Source organism: Oryctolagus cuniculus, chromosome 3, assembly GCF_051225735.1.
Source record: "Oryctolagus cuniculus isolate XC-2025 breed Fujian yellow rabbit chromosome 3, ASM5122573v1, whole genome shotgun sequence".
NCBI lineage: Eukaryota > Metazoa > Chordata > Mammalia > Lagomorpha > Leporidae > Oryctolagus > Oryctolagus cuniculus.
In genome coordinates, this window is record NC_142869.1 from 65,105,001 (window position 1) to 65,114,706 (window position 9,706).

Genomic DNA, 9,706 nt, shown 5'->3' on the forward strand with positions numbered 1-9,706 from the left:
AAGACGGGGCGACAGTGACCCGTTGTTTCCAACCCCTTGCCAAGCCCGCTGGCGGATCCTTGCGGATATCATGCTCGGCGTGGCAGCTTTTGCGGGCGATGGTGGAGGTGGAGGAGGGGTTCCACCCTGGAGTGGAGGCTGCGGGAGGGCAGGGCTTGTCCTCCGACACCTCAGCTCTCCCCTTCCCTCCGCCCTGACAGCGGGCCTCACTCAAGTTCTCTAGACTCCAAGGTCAGAATCCCCCGTAGAAGGCTTTGCGCGGGGGCATGAGGGACTAAATCCGGGATGACTGCAGCCTGCCGATGTGGGGACAGTAGGTTACGCCCCAGTCGCCTCGCCCTGGCATCCCCTGTGGTAGTGCCCCTTAGAGTCCCGGGTGCTCCACTTCCAATCCAGCTCCTTGCTGATGCACTGGAAAGGCACTGGAGGGTGGCCCAGGTGCTTGGCCCCCTGCCACCCATGTGGGCTTCTAGGCTCCTGGCATCGACTTGGCCCAGCTTTGGCTGTTACAGCCATTTGGAAAGTGAGGCAATGGATTGAAGATCTCTCTCTCTCTCTCTCCCTCTCTCTCCAAAGAACAGATAGAAAGACAAATAAATAAAATAGATAAATAAATAAATCTTAAGGGAAAAATCCTGGGAGGTCTCTGGGACCTCCTTGTACTCTACTACCCCATTTAAAAAATCTCGGTCAGAAGCGGGCAGTTAACACTTCAGCGTTTGTATTTGCCAGGTATTGTGAAAAAGCACACATATTAACTCATTTAATTCTCACCTCACTCTTAGGAAGTAGCTTCTATGTTACCTCCACTCAACAGAGGGGTAAGCTGTGGGACGAATCCTCGTGCTAACTGCAGAGGTGGAGTGCGATACTGTACTTCCCACACCCCTGGTTCCTTGCTCTCAGCCACCCAGACGGTGGACCTTGCGGGTGGTGGGGGGGGGCGCCGCTGGAAAGACCATGGCCCAGGTCTTGTGCAGGGAGAAGGAGGCGGTGGGACGCAGGGATGGTCAGGGATGTGATGACCTCCCGCCCCACACCCCATTTTGAATCCTTGGGGCAGATCAGCTCTGTGGAGCACGGTGGTCAAGCCCGGAGGGCCGCTTTGAATGCTCGCGTTTCTGCACTCTCGGGTTCGTGCGGTCGATAGATGCCCACCCCGACATCTCGCCCACACCTCTGCCTGCCACCCTAGGGCCGCGAAGATCAGGAGAGAGGGCATCCTGCGGTTATGCCAGCGTAGCGCGGGCCTCGCCTGCGCAGCCGAGGCGCGAATAACGCCGGGCGCGGGCAAGACAGCCGCTGTCCAAGCTCCGCAAGGGCGCGGGGCTCCAGAAGCCGCCCCAGGGGCAGGACCAACCCGACAGTCCTCCACTCCCAGCCCAGACGCGGGGGACGGAGTCTCTGGAAGGGACACGGGGAGCTGCCTGCGGTCGCCCGCGCCAGCCGGGGGACGCTGGAGCCTGCGGTTTCCGCAAGGGCTCTGCCGAGGAAAGAAGTCAGGAGGAGAAAGGCACCAGGCTGGCGTCTCCGCGGCGACCGCGCGGGCCTTCCCCGGAGGGTGCCGACCCCACCTCCTACCCGCCCAGTCTGCAAGGCGTCTCATCCTCTCCCCCACAAGCCCTAGACTGTCTAGGTCTCCCGACAGAGAGGATGCTTTGCAGAAGTTTGTTCTCCCCATCGGATACCGGGGCCCAGGACTGGTGAGCAGCGGGCGCCCGGGTCCTGCTCCCGGAACAGTCTCAGGAGGCTCCCGAGGGTGTGCCAGGTGGCTGGCCCAGGGTCCTCACGCTGGAAAGGCCTCGGGCGCGCTCGCAACACCGCTGGCTCCTGCTCTGACTCCTGGGCTGTTCAGAAAGAGGCCACATAGAAACCAGGTCCAGAGGCTCCTCTGGCCCCTCAAGACCTGTTTACCTTCGGGGTCGCTTCCTCCGCAGCCTTCCATGATTCCCCCCACCTCCCCGCTTTCCTCCCCCAGACGCCCCCCTTACCCTGTTCAACACAGGTGGCCTCTGGTCACGCTGTCTTGGGTTGTAGTCAGGAATCCTGGAGTCCAGAAGAGGGTGGAGGCTCAGTCAATGTTTGTTGACTGACAGATGAGCAAGTGTTGGGCGGAGGGGGCGTCAAAGGCCCAGCGCTGTGGTTGGAAGGGCAGGCTTGGGTGCACTAGCAAGGTTCCATTCCAGGAGGGAAAAGTCATGGCCGGGGCTTACTGAGAAGGTCACACTGGGTTTTGTGTGAAGACATAGGGCCAGAAAGGGAGATGTGGTAGGCTCTAGGATAGGGGTTCCTGGATTCTCCGTTGGGCCAGGTTGTGTCACAGTGATTTCAAGATCACAGACCTCTGCAGGCTCTGGACCAAAAACCCAAACCCCAAATAAATGCAAAACAAATTGGCCCAGACTGCACAGCTGCAGGCACTTCCTGGCAGAGAAAATATGGTGGGGGTGGGACAGGGACTTCCTAGGAATTTGATCAGTTCTCAAAGCAGAAAGCAAGAGCCCTAGGCCTTCAAAGAGGAGGGACTTGGACCCAGACAGGCCCATAGGAAAGTGACAGAATAGGGTCAATGACAGATGAATGAGGGGAACTGAGGCAGAGGCAGGATAGGGGTGGGGACAGGCTCAGACTCAGAGGTGCAAGTCCAAGCCTCTGAGAGATGTGTGGAGTGACAAGCTCAAGATCCAGGCCCAAGCAGAAGGCCCAGGTGGAGCTGCACCTGCAAACAGGGCCTCCCAGGCAGTGGGCGCAAGGCCATGCAATTGGTGGCTCTGAGGATGGGAGATCCCCCAGGGCCAGGCATGCCGAGCCCTGCTGCCTGTTGGCCTCTGGAGCTGAGAGAGCTGTGGGGGGATCTTGCATGCTTGGTTCTCACTGCCCCCTCCTCCCTGCCAAAGGAGCCTTTTGCCTTCACACCCAGCACTACCCCCAGCATGAGAGGCTATAGCTTTGTGGTTTCAATGTCACTTGTGATGCTCATTTGGGGTTATGACCACCATCAATTACTGGTCCTTTCTACCTCATACATAAAATAGATAGAATAGTCTTGTGGCAATGGGTGTTTGGGAGGACTGAGCCCATGTGTAAGGCCTCAGTCCAGGGCCTGGCCATTAGAGTAAGTCCTTTGTTTTAGTCCTTTCCACCAACAGGGAGAATTGGCGAGTCTGAACCAGGCCTGGCTCCCTCTCTCCACAAGCCTCCTCTTCCCATGCTTACTGCCCTCTGAGCCCCTTTGTCCACCCCCAGAGCCTTTCTTTGTCCAGGCATGCCTGCTGGAGTGGGCCTGGGTGGTCAGGTTGCAGGTAGGGCAGAATGGGAGTGGCCATAGGAAATCCTCCAGCTTCTATGGAAGGAAAATACCTTCTTCTGAGCATGTTTGGAGAAACTGATGGGGCAGACAAGATGTAAATGTCAGCTCTTTTACTTCCTTTAATCCTTACACAGCTTTTTAAGAGTCACCCATCTGGGGCCAGTGCTTTGGCATAGCGGGTAAAGCCACTGCCTGTAGTGTCAGCATCCCATATGGGCACCAGTTCGAGTTCAGGCTGCTGCATTTCCAATCCAATTCTCTGCTATAGCCTGGGAAAGCAGTGGAAGATGGCCCAAGTGCTTGGGCCCCTGCACCCATGAGGGAGACCCAAAAGAAGCTCCTGGCTCCTGGCTTCAGATCGGCCCAGCTCTGGCCATTGTGGCCAATTGGGGAGTGAACCAGTGGATGGAAGAGACACCCCCCCCCCACCTCTGCTTCTCTGTAACTCTGACTTTCAAAAAATAAATTAATCTTTTTTATTTTTTTTTTTAAAGAAGAGTCATCCATTTGCCTTCTGCATTGTTTTGCCAATTTTATAGCCAGGAAAACAGAATCTGAGCTTGCCTAAGCAAGTTGCCCAAGGTCACACAGTTAAAACACCCAGAGCCAAGGTTAGCATTTGGATGAATTGACTCTGCTCCCAAGCTCGGTGGCCTCAGCCCAGTCCTGCATTCTCACTCCCCACCTGAGCAGAGACCCTGGAAGCATCCTACCACAGTTCGGTGGGTGACTGGAGAACAGAGGGATCAGGCAGCCCAGGAGAACCCTGCAGGCTGCATTCTGCCCTCCTTCCCAACATGCTCCACAGTCCCAAGGCACTTCACCCTCCAAATGTAAACCAGTGGGCTTGAGGCTCTTCCTGGCTGGGGTAAGGGTAATTGATCTATTAACCTTTCTGCCTGTCAGTTTTCACATCTGCAAAATGGGTATATAAGACACTATTTCATTGGGTAGTTGTTAGGCTTACACAAGACAATGAAACTTTTTAAAGTCTGGCACCTTCAGTAATCTGTCTTATTGTAATTCTTGTTCCTGCTGTCTCTGGCAGGCAATAGAAAGCCTGCTGAGGGGGAAGTGCTAGGGGACGGAATAGCTCATGTGTATGAACCTCTTGCATCTGTTCCCTTTCTGGTCCTCCTTTGTCACTTTGGAAAATCATGGGAAGAGCAGAGCCTTGCTTGGAGATAGCCCAAGGTTATGTGGTAGCTCACGGGGCTATAGACCGCCAGCACTGTTCACAACCACCTATCAATGGGTCCTCCAATCAGGCAGAGTGGCCATGATGTTAATCCCCTGTGGTCTCAGGTGCCTGCTCTGCTCCAGAAGCATCCTGGGAAGTTGGCAAAAGGGACCCTTAGGGTCTGCCCTTGGGAACTCCCACCGAGAGCAGCTGGTGGAAACTAGTGGGGAGTGGGGAGGGTTCCAGATGGAGCCCAGAGGCCCACCCAGGAGCCAGGGCAACGGCTGTGCCCTGCAGGTGCAGGCTTCTGAGTCTAGATGCTTCTGTTGAAGGCAAAACTTTGTATCTGCCCTGCTTAGCACGCTCTTGGAAGACTCCCACAAGTCTTAGTAGTTCTCTGGTGCTCAACAGAGACACAGAACTCAGGTGAACTCTGTGCATTAGGAGCCCATTATCCCGGTTGCCTCTTTGGCATAACTGGCAGCACCTCTGTTCCTCCCCAAGCGCCCAAGAGCCGGATATGGTTTCTGAGGGCCAGGGAACAGAGGCAGCTAGGAACGCCGAAGGAACAGAGGCTCAGACCCTCTGGGATCTGACCTTACAAGCAGCAAGGTGGCCGGTAGAGAGTGCCCAGACAGTGCCCTGTGTTTCCCTACTTGGTGCGGGGAGGCAACCGTGCGGGAGCCGCGCGCCCCGCGGAGAGGCGCTCACAGTGCGGGAGCCTAGCCGGCCATTGTCTCGCGGGCCCCGGGCCCAATCCCGGGGCGCCAGACCCCAAGGAGGGCCGTTCCTGCTGCCTCCGCAGGCTTTCAGACTCCAGGCACTCTAGAAAAATCACCCGTCCCTTGCGCAACTCTGTCCTTCTGTTAGCGGCCTTGTGGAGACAGCGATTTTGCTGCTTTTAAGTGACAGGAAAGGAACGTGTTGGGGTTTGGCCTTCCGGTCACCTCCAGGTCTATGGCCACCTTGGGTTCTCATTCCCTCCCCTCTGCTGAAGAAGCAAGCTAAGAGTTACTGAGGCGCTCCTGTCCTGCAAACCCAGAGCATCAAAGTGGGGTCCGCCGTTGCGTGCAAGCGTGCAACCGAGGGCTTGTTGGGAGAACCTCTGGATCCAGGGACCCGGGAGCTGAGCCAGACACGGCCGTGGGCTTGGATGAGTAGAGCAGTTAGGGTCCGAGGGGGAGGGGAGCCGCGTGGGGCGGGGGCCGAGTCCCACCGCCAGCCGGTCTAGCAGCTCCATCAACAATTTCCTTGTCGTGGCCGCACGGATTTGAACGACCCGCAGGCCTAGTTCCCCGGAACAGAGATCTGCAGCTAGCAAAGCTTCCCGGGAAGCATCCGGAGATTTCCTGAAAAGGTGTGTTCCTTTGAAGTGTAGGCTTCCAGATGGTGCTCTGGGGAGCAGATGCGCCCGCCCACGAGCTCCGACTGGGTAGGGAAGGGTTGGCAGAAGCCGGCGACGCTGCGGTGTTCAGTGCAGCTGTCTTTCTGAAGTTCATCAGTCAATAGGGACTTGCCTGATCCAAGCTCAAGTCCCTGCGGGAGCCTGCCCGACTCCCGTGGTCTCATCCCCTGCAGCTTACTTCTCAGCCTCCTGCCCCGGCACTGGTAGCTGCCTTGAGATCCTTGTACCAAGGCCAGGCCTACGCTAAGGGGCATGATGGGGCTGCAGAGGAGGGCATGGCCACAGACAGGCCAGGGGATTTTAAAATGCCAGAACAGCCGAGTTGATTTGAGAGTTCTTTTTCACATTCATGACTCAAGTTCCCAAGCTTGCACATTCTGCTCCTTTTTTTGGTGTGAAAAAATTATTATTTTAAAAGTTATCATTAGCCTTTCAGAAATCTATTTCGAAGGACAAAGGAAATCAATAAACGAATTTCACTTTGCATATAAACACAATGAAATAAGGAGGGCTTCAAAGTGAGACACGAGACCGGTCTTCTGGTCTCCCGAAACCCTGCGAGGTAGATACACTAACACTCAGAGTCTCAGTTTCCTCATCTGAAGAACGAGGATGACGGCCACGGTGCCTCCTTGAAAGCATCTTGGTGAGAGTGGAAGATTGCGTTGCACGGTGAAGCGCTTGGCGCTGGCGATCCAGGACGATTTAGCCAACAACTCATTACAGATTACACTCACAACCTCCAAACAAAACCCAAGCGAAGAGGCACAACCCATAAGGACAGGGATTTCCAGGGCAGATTGATTAGTGCCCTTTTTGAGTGAACAGAAAGGTTCAGTCTAGACATGTAGCCTACAAGGAGTTTCAGGGAGGGGCTCAGGACTCTCAGGCAGGAGAAGGGACACTTGTCCCCTGGTCGCCACTTTAAAACTCAGTACCCATGTCCATCAAGCTCAGGGATGTTTGCCTGTAAACAGCTCTTAGTTTCTCCAGGATCAGAGCAGAAAACTACAGCATAGTAGAGGGCTGCAGATAAAACACGGACAACGCGGGACAGAACTGCAGAGTTCGGTGCGTGTACCAAAATGTGCTTTAAGAGGAGAAAATCCAGACCCATTTTTCACTTCTGCTTTCAACTATAGAAGTCAATATTTGTATAGTGCCTGGTTTTTATGTCTCTTTGCCCCACATAAGTGTGTATCTATTTGTATCTACGTGTGAAAATTTCCATTTTGTTCTCTATTTTGTGTGAGGGGTTTTAAGTTGAAAAAAAAAAAAACCACCAAACTATTTTTTATTCTGTTTCCATTCAAAAACCAGAGAAAGTAACAATTTTTCTTTCTCATTTCTTTGTGTAAAAAGCTCCAAATTGTCCAATTAAGTAGGACTAGCTACCTCTAGTTAATTTTGTGAAATCTCTTCAATTATTCTTTGGGTTGCATTTTCCATCTTCTTAAAAATATGAACCAATCAATTATATTAACCATATGGCTTGATCATAACAGCTAATTTCCATTTCATAATTTAATTGTTGTTTAAACACTAGCAATTTATTAGCCAAGGTATTTAGGAAAGTTCTCTCTAGTTCTATCTCTTCTAAATGATGATTGAAATAACTGTGAAAACTGGAAGTCAGGAGACAATTTGTTTTCCTGGTTGTGTACTTTGTGGTTCTTCAGCACTGTGTAGGCACAAGGAGAATCTTCTGCTTGACCTGTGCCCCTGGAACTCACAACGTGGACGGCCCTGAGCAGCTTTGTTTTATTTGCCAGGCACCGCTTTCAACAGAGAGAAATTGATATCAAAGAAGGGGGCCCACAGGGCCTCTCAGCTCTGTTGGACATGAGTGCTGGCTGGGATGGCTGAGCAACCCCACATTACTGCAAACAAAACATGTCATCCTTCAGTGATCTTAATGCTCTGTCCATTAAAGGTGCTCCCTCGCAGAAATGGCAGTATACTTAACCGGCAAACAGATGTTCCCCACTCTCATCTCAGAATTAGAAAGCTGTAGCTCATGGGTTGATTGAAGCCCGAGTTTCTTATCTTGCTGAGTATTTTCCAGTGCCGTTTCTGGTTTCTCCCCCATCCACTTGAGTTTTGGTTCTATTGTGGCTTACTCTTTTTGGTTTAGGAAAGCAAATGCTCTTGGCATTGTAATATTCATGTTATGGGTCCCTATAAAGGTTTGCACAGAAGTGTTGTAGGACACAACACTAGACCATGCTATATTTAAGGTAATTTGGCCCTGATGCACTCTGACTTTAGCTGAGGTTATGCTTTTAATGAACTGTTCTGTCTATTCCATTGTTTAAAATACAAGACACCAGCCCCATCAGATTTTTTCCTACAGGATGGGATTTAAATACCAAATGTGTAGCCAACTTATTTCTAGACAAAGATTTGACTTTAAGTCAATTAAGGAAGTGTGAAATCTTTTTGTAAGCCAGAATATTCTAAATTAAGTAGAATTTAAAATTTTCTACACTAGAATTACTCATTTCTTTGTAGGAATTTATCACCTTTTTTATTGATTATATTTTCTGATAAAGATATAAACTTCAGATACACAACATTCCAAGTGTTTACTAAGAGCTTGGGTAGAGTTTGCAAATCACTGTAACACTTAAGCAATGTTTATCTGAGATGCTTCTGTCATCACTGCCTGGTTATTGAACTAGAGGTGAGAGGAGTGGCTTAGGCCTCGGCTCTCAGAATGATGAACTCACTGCCACCTTATCAAGAGAACAAAGACTCCTTTCCCAAAGATCTGTTATAGTTTATACAGTAATAAATAATCAAATTGATAATTGTTAATAGTGTCTTGTAATAGTAGGTACTCAATAATTATTTGCTCATAGGTAGACACCTTGGATCTTTCACTTTTCCATATTATTATTATTTTTGTTTATTGTATTTATTCCAAGAGAGAGAAGAAATCTCCCATCCACTGGTTCACTGTCCAAATGCCTGCAATAGCCAGATCTGGGCCAAGCTGAAGCCAGGAGCCAAGTATTCAAGCTGGGTCTCCCATAGGATGACAGGGACCCAAGCACTCAACCACTCAGACATCACTGCTGTCTCCCAGGATGGGTTTCAGCAGGAATCTGGAGTCAGGAGTAACACGGGGACTTAGACACTCTGATATGGAATCCCAAGTGACATCTTAACTGCTACACCAATATTATTATTATTTCTTTGATAAACATCATTGAAATATAACACACATAGAGAGAAGTACAGGGGCAGCTGTTTGGTGCTCCCAAATTCAGCTCACCAAATCCCTGGGAGGTAATAGGTGATGGTTCAAGTAGTTGGATCCCTGCCACCCATAGGGGAGACCCAGATTGAATTCCTGGCTCCTGGATTTGGTTTAATCCAGTCCTAGCTGTTTGGGCATTTGGGTAGTGAATCAGTGGATAGAAGATCTCTCTCCATCTCTGTTTCTCTTGCTGTCTCTTATTTTCAAATAAAAATAAATAAAAAACTAAAGAAGAAAAATACACAAATTGTACATTACTTGATGGATCCCCACAAAATAAGTACTGCTTTGTAATCACCATCTAGAAGGAGACAGAACATTACCACCATCCTGAAATTAAAACTGTAATCCCTCCCTATTACCTTAGTATACTTCCTATTCTTCCTTGCTTTATGTATTTCTCATAGCTTTAATTAGTCCTTGAGATGCTATTTATTTTTGTTTGTTTTCAGTCTCCTCAACTAGGTACAAACTCCCTGAATACAGGAATTTTTGTCTGCATGGTTTTCTTTCCCTCACTGCTGAACTCACTACTGTATCAACAACTTG